Raw genomic sequence first — 16,950 nt, forward strand, 5'->3', positions numbered from 1 at the left:
TTGTAGAAAGGAACACTAAATCTTAGCTAACGTATTTAATATGAAAAGAAAAACAGACACAACTTCTGTCTCAAATTAAAATAGCAACATAAAATGATTCCAGCTGTCCAGTGAAGTATGATATAGCCACACCAAGCATTTTGGCCCAGCTTCTGGCTGTCTCAACTGTGTACAGCACAACTGGGGAAGGAGGGAAGCAGAAATTCTTTAATGTTGCCTTTTGCACTTATTTTCTTACAAACTTGCTGTTCTTTGTATAAAGAACAGAAGGCTCAGAACTACTAGGTCCTTATTCCCAGCAAGCTCTCCTTCTTGTGAAGTGATTTGGTAAATGGGAGGCTTCTGTTTTGTTTTCTTCCTTTCTGGCTTGCAGCACATGTAGGCAGGAAAGAGTAGATCCTGATAAAGGGATCGCGTAGCTCTTTCTTTTACTTCATAGAAATACTCAACAGATGGAATCACTGTTTTTCCTAGCTGCTGGGTTTCTAAAGAATGGTATTTGAGATGTCTAACAACTACAGTAAGTCATTTGTTAAAATAATGGTATTGTAATCCGAGGAGATTGGTTTATCTATGTTTTTCCTAATTTTGTAATGTGTCTACTTTGTCTGATATATCTTGCTAGCTGAGACATCCTGTGACATCATTTTTTTTATAGTACTGTAGCAGTATTCCATCTGGGGAGCTGTTTAATTATGAAAGAACTTTTCTTTAAACAAATAGATCATTTTCCTACTGTCATACAATACCATACTACGAGCCCATGTCTGGGGCTTGCCCCAGCGTTTATATCCATCACTTCTGCTCTTCTATGAACATCTGGACAGAGTCACATTGATTTCTGCCATTGTCTTTTTTGTCAGAGTTACCTGTTCAGGTAGCAACCTATACTGTGCACTGAAGAGAATTTAGGTTAGGTGAAAGATGTTATACATTTCCAGGTTGTCTTTTAATATCACCTCAGTAGGTGTGTTTCATCTGAAAACAAGTGAACAACTTCTTAGGTCAGATAAAGATGCTGAAGAAGGATCAGCAGAGAATGATGGCAGTACCATGAAATTCTAGCCCATTTATTTCCAGTGGCTTTCTTTATTTCTGTTTTCCAAAAGAAGGTAAACAGAAGTCTGATTCACTACCTATTATTACTGGAAGTGGTGTGAGAGCAAGAGAAGATGAGTGATGAATGGTTATTCATGTTCTAATACTGAATTAGTCTACATCAAATGATGATAACCTGTCATAGGTTAAAAACAAATGAAGTTGATTTTATTTAACATGTAGTTAAGCCTCGTATCTTGACATGGGATGCAGTAAATGCTGGAAGTTTATGTTGTTTTGAGGGAAGATTGGACACATCTGTGGGTAAGAAATCTCTTAAGGGTAAATTAAAACACATTAAATTATATTTAAAGCCAAATATGCCTGTCTCTGAAGTTCTACAGAAATTTTCCAGTTCTGCAGAATGTTAAGGATGGTATACTTAGTTTATTCTTATGTCTTGCTGTTCTTAAAAGTTCATTTTTTCTTATCTCGTGTGCATTCGCTTGGGGCCACTATAAGAGGGAGGATACTGATCTGATCAAGTCTGACCCTGCATAGTTTTTCCCATAATTCATATGCAGTAAAAATCTGTGATCTTTCTGATTATTTGAAATGACATAAGAGGTAGAATTTCCATAAATGGACAAAACAAGATGCAGGATTTCACATATTTTCTCCAGCCCAAAGACATAGAAACCTCTCTATTTGAGCTCACTAATTCTGCCTTTATTTTACAGTTACGCATTAAATAAATATTTTACTGGTGATCTGAATAAAGTTGTGTCAGATCTTCAGTTATGTCACAAAGAAAGCAACTGAAGCATTATACTTGTGGCTATGATCTCATCAAATAATTTCTGTACTATACATTTATCCAAGGCACATAGTTGATATCATTATTGTAGTTACTGAGCTTTTTTGTACGGAAATGCCATGGTCTATTTTTTGCTTTCTCTTTCTTCCTTCCTTCCTATCCTCTGTATTAATAAGGCTCTGCTCTACTCTTCCAAAAATATTAACTCTTCACTGGCTTCCACTGTTAACTTTCTTTACCCTCTGTTGGATAAAAGGTTCAATAATTTTATGTGATGATGCTGGTAGCAAACAGGGCCATTTAATTTCAAATTTTGTCTTACTTATTTTACAATGATTAATTTTTTCTCCTTTTTTTCCCCCTCAATCTGAAAATATGGATTTTAACTGTGAATAATATGGATATCATCAAACTAACCTAAATATCCTACATAAGAATGGATGTTATTGCTTTGATACAGTAATATCATTAGTTTCACACCTCAGGCTTTTCCATTTTTTTCCATTTTTTTAATGTTTAGGTTGATTTAGTTGTCATCCTATTATAGATGTTACTGGTGAAATGCCATCGGGAGCAACAATAATGGGAAATTTAGGGAATTAGGAACTCTAGATATTACCATTTCAACCATTCTATTTTACAATTTTTTTGTTGGAGCTAGCTGTCCTACTAGTAACAACCACAGACAATTGGAAAACTATCACTAACAGATTTTATAGTTTTCCAGGCAAAGTGTGGAGAAAAAAATACCCAAATAAAAAGCAACTAAAATCCAGTGATTCCTGTGGTCTTAAAGATTGATTTGAAAATTGTCTCTTCACAGAGTTAAATTTTTAATTATTGCTATATTTTCTTTTTTTTTTTTTTTTTTTTTTTTTTTTTTAAGCAGAAATTTTCAAATCTTTTTTTAGCTTGTTGTAAATGTATGGGTATGTATGGTATGCTTTGAATGACTCAAACTCCCTTTTAATAAGATTTCAGTCTGCAGTTTATCAAACTGACACAAAATAACTCAATGAATGTTTCATGGAATATTTGTGGAGAAAAAACGCTAGATTTAATCATTTTAAAGTAGGCCGTCATCACCACAACCAGATAATCTACACAATTTATCTTTAGAATCTACTAACATTTATATTCAAAAGACATATATATAAGAGTTCTTTTGCTTAGAAAAAATCCTAGAGCTATACGCAGAGGATGGTGAGTTCATGATGCTTATGGTAGATACTATAGAAAAACCAAGAAAATATTTCTGCTGTTTCAGTGCACTTCATATAAATAACTTCAGTCATTTGCTGAAAAAACAAGTCTTTCATTAATTATTTGATGTTACCCTGGTGCCTTATAGGTGTCCTCACAATGAGCCATAAAGCCAAAAGTTTTCCACATTACTACATCCGCCTGGCTCTGCAAGTTATGGCATACTTCAGGCAATGAAAAGTTATGTATAGAACGGATATTTTTATTATGGGCAAAGGATATTTTTGCTGCAGTGCAGATACTGATCATATGTAGACAGCTTGAGCCCATTAGCCCTTACAAGCTATGTCTCTGTAGTCATCCTGCAATGTCTGTGTAAAACTCTATACTGCGCTTATTTGCTTATTAGCAAACTGATTATTTGCGTAAAGATAACTCAGATCTTGTATTTCACTAAAATTAATCAGCTCTCCAAATCTTGATTTCAGCAAAGTGCAGTGTAAAGGCATCTGACTGGCCCTCTACTTGGAGGGCTAGCTCTTGTCTATGGGAGATTATTCATGCAAGCCTTGTGCGTTTACATTCTCTCTTTAACCGTTTCATGAACTCTCCTTGACTACCTACTTGCCAAACAAAATAGTTATCCTACTGCATTTTGTGCAGTCTATCCTAAAGCTTTCCAGGTGCCTATTAAAGTTTCTGCTTTGCCTGTTTCCATCCCAAAATCACCAGTTGATCTTCTCTGGTATAGAACAGCTGACTGAAATGTAAAACACACCCATGCAGAATGAAATTCTGTTTGTTATACCTAAAGTTTTAAGAGTTGAAATATGACGATGATGAATGTAATACAGGAGCTTTCGTAAAAGTGAATAATCAGAGGTTAGTTGCTCAATTTGAATGTGAATGGAATACTGGGGATGAGAAGACTGCAGCAGTGAAAAGCATAATCTCATTTGAATTACCATATTTGAGCTAATTTCCTAATTTTTTTTGAATGTAACAATGTCAAATATAGGAAAATATGTAATAATGAAAATAGAAATTGCAGCCATATAATTCTAAGAAAAGTCGTAAAGTGAGATTACATTTTATGGAGAGTATGGCAGAAATGTTAATTTTACATGTATATACAATTGATTTAGAATTTCATAAGAGTAACGGATATAGAACCAGCAGATGAATCTTGAGAACATCCAACAGATTGTGTTTGTAAACCAAATATCACACTGTGTCTGACAAAATTTTGTTATATCTGCAGAGCATAACATTTTCTCCTCTCAGTCTGTCTGGGTGGATTTCCTCCATTTTATTTTTATGGCTGATTTGCTATGAAACATGAGTGCTGTATTTGATACAAAATAAAAGCATGCATTTTTCATTTTTGCTTAAGAAGCAGTCTGAATGCCTAGAGGAATGTTAGTGAAGACAATAGATGCTTATAAATGCATTCCATTTATTACTGTCAAGTAATAATAACAGCAAAATAATGTTGTTTGGGAAAAATCCCTTTTCCATTGTGCTGTTTTAGTAAAATATCCATTAGGACTCATCTTAACAGTAAAAAAAACTATTAAATGAGGGTCTCCTTAGCTGTGTTTCCTTATAAAATTTTTAAGTATTTCCAGAATTCCTTCTCTCACTTGCAGAATACTTTTATATTTTGAATATAAGCTATGGGCACAGATTACTGTTTTGTTTTTCTTGTAAACTATACATGATCTAAGTGTTTTGAATAGATTCCAGCTGGCATTTGGAATGCTGGCTTCTGCTGTATCATACAACATTTGAAGTTCTACCATCAAAAACTTATCTAAACGGTTGTATTATGCTGCTTACTGAGTGGAGTGGTTTTTCGCTTCTAAGTGCATTCTTTTCCCAAATTTCAAATTTAATTTATGTTTGGAGTTTGGAACAAATTCTGTCTATGATTGACTCAAATTCAAAATGTTTTGTTTGCACTGCAGAATATGATACACTCTCCACTGGGAAGTTGCTAGTCTGGCAGGGTTAGCTGGTTTTCCCACTGTCTTACCCAGTGTTATGCAAGCATTGCAATCTCATGACTTGGGCAGCACTTGTTCCTTTTACTTTAGATATTGAAACAGAATTTTTAAAGCACCTTGCAAATAATAAGGTCCTTCAGGAAAGTTAGGTGCATTATTTCAACACTCCTGTAAGTGATACGGAGGTCTGTATAAAACAAATATAATTCCACTTTCTTGAAGCATGAGTTATACACCTTTATTGCTTTTAAACAGAATATCCTTTTCTGCCAAAAATCTTTGAGTTTGCAGTATGCCATTTAAAACCATGGTTTGGCTTTTGAATTTGCTATGATCTGCAAAATATTTTCCTGAGGAAAAGGTGGATTACCCAGTGATAAAATGAACTTTCATTCTCTTGGTAGATAGAGATGGGGAGGACTAATGCAGAAACAAAATGTGTTCTCAGTCCCAGGCCATATTGTCCCAACACATATAAGCATATATAAATCTGTCAGGCATAGAAGATGAGTACTATCCAGTACTAGAGGAAAATTAAACCTTAAAAAAAAAAAAGAGAAGAAAAAAAGAAAAATGACAATACTAAATTCACAAAACTCATTGATTTTTATGTCATATGGAATAATGAGAATGTTGCATTAAGGAACTTTAGGGTGTGCATGTTAGTGGCAGAAATGCTTTAGGATAGTTTATTTTAAAAGGCAAATCTTCATTAATCTTTCGTGAAAGTTCTGATGATTACATAGCTAATGAAGACGGACCAATGCAATTCAGCAAAATGAGCTATATTAGCACTTGTTTGCATGCAAAGAGAGTTCATATAGTGCGTGGACTTCTTGCTTCAAAAAAAAAAAAAAAAAGCAAACTGAACAGACCATGAGAGAGCCTGGAAAAGAGGTTGGTCTCTGCTTCTCCAGTATTAGTAAAAGAGAACAACTCTTAATCCAATCGTTTAATTACATAATGGAAAATTGCAACGAGGCAAGAGAGATTTTCTTTTTTCCATTAAGCACTTTTGTAAATAAACTACGTGACATCAGGTCTGGAATCAGATTGAATGGCACCACTACAGCTGGACAGCTGGTCACATAGTGCTTTTAGCTGACGCACAAAACTGTTGTAGTTTTTAAGCTCCCACTTCTGTAAGCATTTCCTGCTTCACTGAGTTATTTCTAGAGTTTTAATGTGTAGTTTTAATGTGTACTGATTCCGAAGAAATAGTGCCAAATGTAGAGTGTATAAAGTAGTACTGAAAATCACTTTAGGTTACTAGAATATTAGAGGGGTAAAGTGCCTTTCACCGTATCTATGTACTTATTTTCTGACGTTATTTCATTTATTAAATTTTGCTTCTTTTGTGCTGATTGGGCAGAAAATAAGGCCTCACCATTCACAATGAAAACACAGAAGAGGGTCCATCAGAATTCTATTCAAGACTAGAATGAGGGGCTTCCTAAGATCTAAACTTAATCAGAATTTTGTTACAGATCATTAGTGGACACTATTCAAACCGTATCCTCGTTGCAATTCTTTCATTTTAATTTCTACTATGTCTCTAATTTACAGATTTTATGCTTTAAAAATTGGAATGACTTAAAAGTCAAAATTAAGACTGCAACACTTAAAACTTAGAGAACATCAAAGTGATTGGAATTTTTACAGTAGATGGTAAGGACAGAATTTGATAGCAAATGGAATTTTGGTTTGTAGGGAGAAAGCTGTACAGTATTAATGACAGATGTTCACAAGACAATTGTGGCATTTTATTAATATCAGAGTTAATAAAATTGGAATTAATCTGGAAATCTAAATAGATTGCAAGAACATATAACCCATGTGAATGTAGCAGAGGCTTTTGTACTTTTCCAAGATTTCACACACAAGAATGTGTTAAGTATCTACTAGACATTGGCTGTATGCACTAATAGTAGAGTCTTAAAACATGCAAGTGATTTAGGCTTAAAAGAACTTACAAATCCAGCTTGAAGATGTGATTGTATCCTACTCAAGGCACGTATTCAGCTATTGCTTATTCATTTACATTATTTATTCATTGTTTGAGTTTTTAGTCCTTTAGCTTGACTCATGAAGCTGTTTTTGTTGAATGAGTTGCATGCCTCATGCAAACCCACAGTGGGTGGTCATAGTAAGTTGGCAGTTAGGGAGGGTCCATCAATGACACATAGCTCTTAAGTAGGGTGTATCATGGGTGGTCCAAGAGTTTCCTAGGAGGGACTATTTCAGGAAAATGCTGTGGCCAGAATGGGAGTGGTCCTCTCTGTTTAAAGATGTATTTTCAAAGTCTACTAGGCATGACTGACACTGGGACAGCTGCTCTGCTGAGAAGAAAAGAGATGTTGTAGAAAAAGAGGATGTAATGCTTCCATAGAAGACAGTCATATAGTTCACAGTCTCCTTTTGAAGTGTACTTTATTAGCTGGCTTTTTATGTTATATAAGTGAAAAAAATTACAATTCTAAATTTGTAACTACAGAAGCAGGTACTGTTACTGGATTGTGGTGAGGTAGTGAAAGATTAGAATATTAGTTTACACTTTTTGCAATGTCTTTTAAAGAAAGATAAATCTTTGTATTAATTTAGTCCCCCCCTTTTTTTTTTAAGAGCTAATACAATTTTTCTTCACAATACTGTATACAGTTGTACTCTTGTGCTGCTCTCCTGCCAAGCCTCAGAATTTTTCCAGATCTTGAGGTTGAAGGAAATTTGTGTGCCAAACTGCTGTAGGGAGACTGTGATTTGAGTTATATTTACTTACTATGAGAGTGAGTCACTTGGATTACCTTTTTAGTAGAGCAGAGTTTCTTTTTGATGCTGGTTGTTTAAGAATGATACTGCTTCCGTTCACAGTACACTTCTATTTATGAAAAATATCAGTCATGATATTGCCCATGGTTTCAACACCTTCCATATACTCCTCAATGTCAGTATATTTGTCCATTCACAGTGGTTTATAATAATATATTCATGTTGGAGATTAGTAAACTGTGGAATTCTGCTATGACAAATCAGTAGACAAGTAGCTTTTATTTTCTTTCCAGTAGTCTGTGTAATATATCTTAGCCAACGTTAAATGCAGTCTCATGTCTTTTTATAAAATGCCAATCCTACAATAGAAAAAAAAAAAAAGTTAAATGAAACAAAATGAAGAAAAAAAAACCATGTTATTATCAACATGTATTAGGGTTGAATAATTCTGTTGTTTTTGTGAGTTTTTTCATTTTACCATGTCAGCTGTTTACTAATCTCTGAAATTTTTGCTTTTTGGACAAATTATTAAAGTATGTTTTTCTACTCAGCTGTTCAGAAAAAGATGTTCAGATATTTTTGAGTAAAAATCAAACAAGTTATTCAGACTTTTTTTTTTAATGTCTTGAAAATACAAATTCTTCAGCAGCTTGAAATTATAATTGTGATGCTATAATGCTGTCATAGTCATTGAGATAGGGTTATCATTGAAGACATTTCTTTATTCGTACTGTTTAAGAATTGAAGGCATTTTAAAAAAAATTAGTGTTTTGGGCAAAATATTATTCTTTTTTTCTGATGAGCAAAGGCAGATAGATCTTTCATGGATTTGCAGAAAGTGACAGCAAATTAAAGTCCTTGTGCTTTTATGTGTGTTTGAACATTTCTAGATGAGAAGCTAACTTAGGCAGCAATCCGTTCCTGTCAGACAGCTGAAAAAATATTTTTACACAGCTAGATTCCCCATATGATCTGATACCATGCTGAGGAAGACAGGTTGAGGATAATTAAATCTTGCAGAGCTCTTGGCAGCACTTTCTGATTTCCATGCGACCTTATCCAAACTGCTCCACTGTCATTTCAAATAGTCTCTGATTGGTTGGTGGCTTTGCTGGACATTGCACAGCCTTGAATTGAACACTGTTTTGCTTTGGAAATTCAGCATTGATGATGTGTCATTTTTGGTTTAATTCTGTGACTCATTGCAATTGCCATCAAATACAAATTGAAATGAAAGTGTATATTGGCTTAGTTACCAGTATAGCTCCTGACCATACTAAAAAACATTTTAATGTTGATCTTATTGTCTATGATATCCAGGTGCAACATTCGAAGTATTTCAAAGACTGTTTAAAAATCTCTTCCCAGTTCACTATTGAATTTTAAAAAGATACCAAACTATGAAGTATTTCAGAAGCTGAAGTTTCTGCAGAATGACCCATTTGTCCTATGTCAATGGGCTGTAGATGCTGAGGATGAATGATGAATGGTAGCTTGATGTTTTTGATAACCTGTATGACAATCTATGACACACTTTATTTCTTTGCCTTATATAAATGGCAGTAAAACATCAATCACATGAGTATTTGTAAGAAAACTGCTGCCTCCATCTGCGCTATTCTGTTTTTAGAGATTTTCTATTTAAAAATTATAGCAAAGGAAAACTGATGAATTACCACGTTCTCAATAAATGATTACATGTCAACAGCTGCATGCCTGTCAATGCCTGTCTTGCCTGACTTGACAGGGCTGTGAGACTGTCAAAAATGCATTTACCATATAGGCTTCTGCATGGTATTTGATCTGCAAGGAATCTGTTCTCTGTGGAAACTGCATGGATGCTGAATCCGCACTGCAGCTGGAGAGAAGTGAGTAGGAACTATGCCTATAATGGTGAATTAAGTATAGGTAAGGAAAGGATAGCAAGGGAAAGAGAACAAAGGGAGCCACAGGAGTAAGCGCAGACAGAATTGCACATTTTGACTTAATCACAAACAGTTAAATAAGTATTTGTTTGGTACCAGCACTAAGGATGTTTTAAACCTCTGGCAGATAGCCAGAGAGTTTGCAAGAAAGCAGGAACATGTATACTTTGGGAAAAATCATTTTGTGTGCATCCTCTGTGTGTCTGCTTCATTCAGAAAGTTTCTTACTACTGAATGTAGTTAAACAAAATTGAGAGATTGCCTACCCTTGTTATAGATTATCTTTGCACTTTCTAGATTGCTTGCATTGCTTATCCTGCCTTGTTGCAAATTGTTTTTGTGCTGTAGAGGAATTCTATGGACAATGTGGTAACTGTAAGTTTTGGAATTTTGCATCAGACTGGCATTCGGCATATCCAAGGTAAAAAAACTTCTAGTTCCAAAGAAACTTAATCTATGTTTGACATTAGCAATTTTTGTTGAACACTCATTTTAGGTTATTTATTGGAGACATGCAGGATATATTATTATAGCTGATGTAATGTGGTCAAAATTGTTTCTAACTGAAATGTTACATAAAGAAGAATAATATATATATACCTCAATTGTTTTAAAACTAGTAAACCTTTTTAATTTAAATAATTATGATAACTAAAAAATAATACTTATTTGTTTTCCCAAATCACAGTCATTTTCTTCCATTTGTGTATGAGAATTTACTATGCTCTTCCCTTGTCCACTTGTGAGCACAGTTCCACTGTGTCCCTTGTGAGGCAGTTATGCTATCATAGAAGGCCACTAAGTTGGTCAGGCAGGACTTGCCTGTAGTGAAGCCATGCTGGTTTTCTTCTTTCACTGCCCTGTTTTCCATGTGCTTTAGCACAGTTTCCAGGAGGATCCGTTCCATGGTCTTCCCTGTCACAAAGCTGAGGCTGGCAGGTTAATAGTTCCTTGGGTTGTCCTTTCTACCCTTCTTAAAAGTGGGTGCAACACTGCCTTTTTTCCAGTCACCAGGGCCTTCACCTGACTGCCACAACTTTTAGATACGGCTAGGAATAGAAGGACCATGAGAAATAATTTCAGTGAAATTCAAGGGCAGAAGGTACTTTAGAGAAATTGGCTGGAAAACAAAACAGAACAAAAGAAAACAACAACAAAAAAAACAACCAACAACAAACCAACTGCAAATGGCATGTTCTTTGTTATTAAGCAAGTGAGAAATGATCTGTAGCTAGAGAAACAAATTTGGACAACAGCAGGCCTTTTAAGGACACAGAAACTAAGGAATGTTTACACTGGAAGGAGGAAGAGCCAGATGAAAGTGATATGTTAATAAGAAATGGAGGAAATAATGTATAATGCTTTGTCTCTGGGGCAAGAGAAGGAGAACAGAAGAGAAACATTGCAGTAGGGGAAAAGAAAGACAAGAATGTAAAAATACTGTGGAGGAAGAAAGAGAGTATGGAAGAGTAGGGACTACGGACATGAAATTTGGTATTAGAAAAGTAACATTATTTAGTCAAGGTAGTAACAACACCAAAAGCAGAAAAAGACACTTCTCAGAATCTTAGTTAAAAATTCTGATTGAAATGTATACAGGTTAAACTGTTTTGCTCATCTGGTCTGCTGCAGCAGTGCAGTTAGCTGGTTGAGGCTCCTGAATCCATACGTATATTAAACAAAATTTACCTGTACTTGGACAGAGTTTTACTGGGCATTTCAATTCCAGCTAATCCATATTTGAACTTCAGTAGAATTTGTCTTGAAAGATCTGTCCTCACTCAGGTAGAAGGGATAACCCTTTATGGCATCCTAATAAATGTTCTGTGTTGGTACTGCATATCATTACATATAGTGCCATGAAACTTAGTGTTTCCAGGGAAAGAGGATAAAGTAGGGGCATCCTCCTTAAAAATTCATGCAAGTCTTCTTTTTCAACATTACCATTAGCCAATTTGAGAATCTTAAAAAAAAAAAAAGTACTTTTTTTTTTTTTTTTTTTTTTTTTTAGCTATTAAGGGCAATATAGTATTTCTTATGCATTAAAATTCAGAAGTATGATGGCAGCTTCAGAGTATGCTGTTCCAAAGTGATTCAGCAGTCATACGATTTCCTTCAGTTTTGACTTCTTCAAATGAAATAAAAACCAAAGGAAAGGATTTACTTTACATGTAAAAATCTTATTAGTATTACCTTATACCATTAATGCATGTTTGGATAATTAGTTGCCAAAATAATTACATTTTATGTTCTCCCATATGAATTACTAGATTCCCAGAAAGCTATTTGCACCATTCTTCTCTAAACTTATATATGGAATGTATTATTAATGTGGTTGCTTCTGTTTATTGAAAAGGTACCTTTGGATGGTGAAGCATTAATGTTGGCTCATACCTTACGCCTTGACAGTTTAATGTTTGCATATTTGTACCTCCACTAGGTAAAAATAAAAAACAAAAAAGATTGTTTCCTTGTTTTTCATTTGCAAAATGTTTTGTCCCTGAAAGAAATACATCCACTAGGAATATACTTTCTCCCTGTTTCTGATCTGTGTCACCAAAAGGAAAAACCTTAGATGGGCAAATTACAAAGAATACATGGATCTGGATCACAGCTTTGTTCCTTGGAGTCTATTGGAATATAGTTGACAGTGATTTGACTTAAAAATTACTCTTTGAAATAAGTATTAGCAACTTAAAACAGCAGAGAACAAAAATAAGTGTATAAAGTTAAACTTAAGAAATGTAACAAAATGGAAACATAAGTAGAAGAGAATCTGGAATGAAAGAAAAAAGGGAATTATAAAGGGACATTATACTAAGTGCAAAGATTTAAAGTGCAAGAAAGGATAGTACTGATAATTATTTTTAGAAGTTGGAAAATTCTTAAAATGAACAAGAATAATGAAAAAGCACTAAAATGAGAAAGAGAACCAAATATGGGTGTGGACAAAAAGATACACAGATATATGTATCTTAAACTTGCCAGACAATGACATTAGAAATTAGATGCACTTCAACAAAATAGCAAATTATATTTTGCTCTAAAAGGCATGTGGAAGACAGTTTGTGTTCTGGAACAATAGATTCTCATTTATTGTTTACACGTAAAAAGCAAAGGATAACCCGGAATACTGAACATCTGGAAGGGTGAACTGATAGTAATGACAGTGTCAAACAGAAATTTGCAAGTAAGTCTGATTTTTCCAATTCAAATTTTTGAAAAATATTGCTTTAAATCCCAGACTGCTGGGAAGAAAATTATTTTATTTAGCACTCTAATTTAAAAGGAAGTAGTATCTTATTGATTTACACCAGAGTCATATTCTAAAACATGTTAAAATTTAGATAATAACTGGAAAAAAAGCTTAATTACTTACACAAGGAATTTTATGTCCTTCAGATATTAAATATCTCAGAATTGAAAACTCTGGGTTTGAGAAATTTCCATCAAATGTTTATAACAGATCAACAGTGCTATTTTACTTGGCTGTGCTTTTCAGTGCACGAGCTTGGGATTTCATTGCTTAAATATGGCATTATACAATACCATATGATGATGAAAAAGTCTTGATGTGGAGGCATAATTTCACAGTGATTAGATGATGAAAATCTTGCTTTTGTGCTCTGTGTGCTCAAAGAACAGAATCAAAATTATAGATTTTGCTCTGATTGACATAAGTGGAAATAGTCATTTGTTTCATTTGAAGCAGTACTGTATCCAGAGGCTATCATAAATTACAAAAATAAGAAGCAAAGTAGTACCTGTACGCAGTTATGATATTACACATGCAGCTAAGTGTCCTAACCTGGAAACAGGCAGAAGTATCACTAAAAACTCTATTAACTTCTTTCTACTATTTTTTTGTCCTATTAGGAACTCATAGATTCACTTTTGAATTCTAATTTAGTTAATAAGAAAAAAGTGTTTATGTGAGATTTTTTTTTTGGTTGAAGATTTGATTTTAGATTCCATGTAGTATTGTTGGTCCAAGCTTTGTCAAGGGCATTATCACCTTCTGTGTCGTTGCTGTGCAAGTTGGACCCAAATGGGTGCTTCTGTACACTAGTACAAACCACTCAGGAGTGGTTGAACAGATGATATCTGCAATGGCCTCAGGTAGAGCTGCTGACTTTAAGCCAGAAGCTGTTGTTGCTGTAATTGACATTTTCCCTGTTTCCCTTTCTTGTTAGCTCTTCCAATAGGGCCACCTTTAGGAAAATGCCAGACTTTCTGCTCCTGACTAGGGATTCCTGTTGGACCTATCCTTTGTCTTTGATTCTTTAGTACATGTCCTTTAGTTTCTGCTCTTCCAGGCTGTTTTATTCTAGTACTGTAAATGCATAGGAGTGTAAGACAGCATGTTTCCAAGAAAATTACTTCACATGAATGATATTGATAACTCTCAACCACAGACTATGGAAATATTATGTGGCTCTGAGGGTTAAAGCAATTTTACTTTGACACTTGATTAAAAGAAAGGAACTTGCAAATATATAATGATGTGGACTGCCATCCTAACGTTGAATGAAATCCAATCTCTTCCAATGGGAAGACCCTGTCCCAAACACTAGTGTGTTTCTCCGCAGGTTCTATGAAACTGAGGGTTCATGTACTACCAGTCTCTGCTCAGTACTTCTTTTTTTGTGGAAGGGTGTTTCATTTTTCATATGCTGACAGCCTTAACTTCTTTCTAGGGACTGATACCTTTTCCCAGCTTTGTGGGTACCTGCTATGAACTGCCTGGAGAGAAATATTGGTTGAAAGATATCAGCTCAAACCAATTTTTCAACACTACATATTTGTATAGTTGCAGACTATGAATGATAAGACAAAAGAATGATCCATGCTTTTGTCATGATTTATGCTACCCTAAAGCAAATATGTCCTTCCAGTAACTCTGAGAATTGAAAAAATTAAGGACATATTTATTATGTGCTTGAGGACTCCAAACTTGCATTAATCTTACTAGAGTTAAACTGTTCAGTGGATTACTAGCAAGTCAGTTTATGACTTGGACAGTTTCATGATCTAGTCCAGCACTGGAGGTGATCTAGTAACTTGTCAGCCTTATTAACTCAATGGAAGGTGGTACCAACATGACCACATTGCCTGCCTCTGAACTCCTGCAAGGAACTGTGCATAATCCTGTACTAAGCCATATCAACATACTGCCTTGATTCTCTGTTGGCTCAAGCATTACTGCACCATGGGCCATTTAACAGTAGAGGTACACTCCACATTTCGTGCCTGTGTTTTTGTATATATATATTTGAGGTACAGCACACTGAATGAGCTTGTTACTTGACATGCTACATTTAAACTTCTCATTTGGCTGTACAAATCGTGCACTTAGGAAAAACACATTTTAAGAAAGCTATTAATCTAATTCCTTTTATGTTTTTCTTTTGTGAGCTAAGAAATTCCAGGAAACTAACTCTGGTCAGTCTTCTGTTAAGATTCTGGGTATTTTTTGAGTGTATATTATTCTAGTAATTTTTTGTTCCAAATTGCAATGTGGTGTTGCAATTTTTCCTGCAGAATAATTCTCAGTACTTACAAATTTGAAAAGCTTATAGCAATTGGTAAATATGCAGTGATCTGAAAATTAAGATGATATTAATTTTCTGTATACATCATGATACTAGCTTGCTGTAGAAAAGGTTTACAATGGTGCATACTTGGAGTATTTGTTAACTTGTAGGACTTTTTTCAAAACCATGTGTAACAATTATATTCAAGAAAAAAATAAAAAAATCAGTCTGTAATACCTTCATTTGCAAAAACAGAAAATAGTAGAAAATCACAAATAATTTTAAAATGTTTGCAGTGCACAAAATTGATTTTTATATAACTTTTTTACCTCAAAGGAATCATATATTGTAAGAATTCAGCATCCTGTATTAAATAGCAGACTTTACCATGTGTGGTATATAGCAAGGTTTTCTTTTAGGACTGAAATATGCCCTAAAAGAAGTATTTGATTATCTCTTGTAAAATAACGAATGTGATATATGAGCCTTTGTATCAGCAATACTATTAATGCTTGTATTCAAAGTCCTTGGGCTTTGGCCATGGAAAGTGGTTTCGATTATGCTTTATGTTTATAGGTCTTGTACGTGGCTAGTGAAAACTATTTGTTCCTAATAGTCTGGCAAGTCACTCAGTTCTTCTTGTGCTGAGTGCTGGGAGTCTCCAGAACTGAGTGCTCTAAAGTCATACCTGAGGAATGTATCACTTAAGTAGCAGTCTTTTGTTCTGATCATTTTATTTCCAGACAGTTTCTAAACTCAGTATACAGTATACTTTCTTGTCACGCTCTTCTTCCCTATTGCCCATTAAACATAGTCTCTTTTCAAAGACTTCAGATACATTCATTGCAATTTTTCAGTGTGAAGTATTTACGTTATATATACTGTCCAAAAGGTATCAGATGTTTTTAAAGCCTATCATTTGTAGGAAGATATCAAAATATATTCCTTAGCTGTGAAATGGCAGCAAAGTTAAATAATTTGTTTGTGAATAATATTCAGATTTTGAAAGTAATAAGTAATTCCACATGTAGATCGTACTGTTTTGTAGTCAATTGCAGTGGTGAGGTATCTGCAAATTGCACATTTAATAGGTTCATTTTAGCCACCAGAAACATTAAACTTCCTGATTTAACAAAGTAAGAATATAAAATGAAAAACAAAATCACTTTATGCTGCCCTTCTATTCATGCTTTCTTTTGTGGAAGGATAAGTGCAGACTATTCCAGATGTGATGACTGACTCTTAGAAACAACACAGGGTTACAAAGAAAAAACATGTACACTCTCACCTCTCATTTTGCACCGGAACAGGAGTCTTACTAAGACTTGCAGTTTGGAATTCATAGATTTAAAGACAAATCTGCACAATATTTTAGTCATCCTAAGAGTTTATTTTTAGAATCTAAATTTCATCAAAAAGCAGATTTTTTTTTTGTGTGTTGTGTTTATGTATATTAAGATGTTAAGGAAAAAAATACTTATATACAGTTATATATATATATATATAATACATAGCACAGGTAAATTTTTCCTCTTTCTTGCCAGGGGTGTCTTTTTAAAAACTCTGCCTGTGTTGGCAGTAAGCCTTGTGTGGTGTGCTGGGGAGGGATTGTGATCTGTGCTTTTACACATTTCTGCATGTACAAAATGCCTGTAAGCAAA

General features: G+C 34.3%; 1 protein-coding gene across 1 annotated transcript in view; it reads left to right on the top strand.

Annotated features, from left to right (window-relative positions):
* Nucleotides 1–16,950, top strand: part of WDR27 (WD repeat domain 27) — a gene marked incomplete at both ends in the record, with an annotated part of 88,868 nt that overhangs the window by 60,806 nt on the left and 11,112 nt on the right. The window lies entirely within an intron of this gene.

Source organism: Tetrao urogallus (assembly GCF_951394365.1).
Source record: "Tetrao urogallus genome assembly, chromosome: 2".
Classification (NCBI taxonomy): domain Eukaryota; kingdom Metazoa; phylum Chordata; class Aves; order Galliformes; family Phasianidae; genus Tetrao; species Tetrao urogallus.